Below are 608 nucleotides of genomic sequence, written 5' to 3'. Positions count from 1 at the left end.
AAAAAAAAAACAACAACGAAGCACCTATTTAAATAATCCTCTTTGTGTCCGCTCGGGTTCTCTTCACGGCGCGTTTCCCGGGGCCGGTGCTGGCGGCCGGTAGCGCCACGTGAGAGCCGGGACCGGCCCCGGGACCCCGCGGCGGGAGCGCCCCCGGCCCCGCTCCCCGCCCCGGGCCGCCCCGCGGGTCCCGCCGCCCCCGGCTCGGCGCGTTTCAGGGTGCGGACAGGGGAAAGCCGCTGCTGCCCCGTCGCTTTTGTGCGTTTCTTTATATATTTAAAAGAAAAGGAGAAAAAAAAAAAAAAGGCAGAAATGAAAACATTTCAACTTTCCTCCCAGAAGAAATGTGTGCGATGTGACTTCTTCCCACCGCTTGTGCCAGGGGAGCGCTGGAGGGTTCTGAGAGCTGAATTTGGGGAGGGTGGGAAGGGGAAAAACAGGGGCCGGGGGTCCCTCCGGGCTGCGCCCCGCCATGCCGGGGAGGGGGCGAGCCACCCCCGGCAGCCCGGAGCCTCCGTCTCGGTGTGTGCTTGTGATGCCGCAGGTAACCGTGTAGCACGACTCACGTCTCCAGTGTGTGTGTCGGGTCTGACTCTTTTTTTTCTTGG

Source organism: Corvus kubaryi, unplaced genomic scaffold, assembly GCF_017639235.1.
Source record: "Corvus kubaryi isolate FWS band 111438036 unplaced genomic scaffold, C.kubaryi_AGA036_p1.0 78, whole genome shotgun sequence".
NCBI lineage: Eukaryota > Metazoa > Chordata > Aves > Passeriformes > Corvidae > Corvus > Corvus kubaryi.
This window is presented reverse-complemented; position numbering follows the sequence as displayed.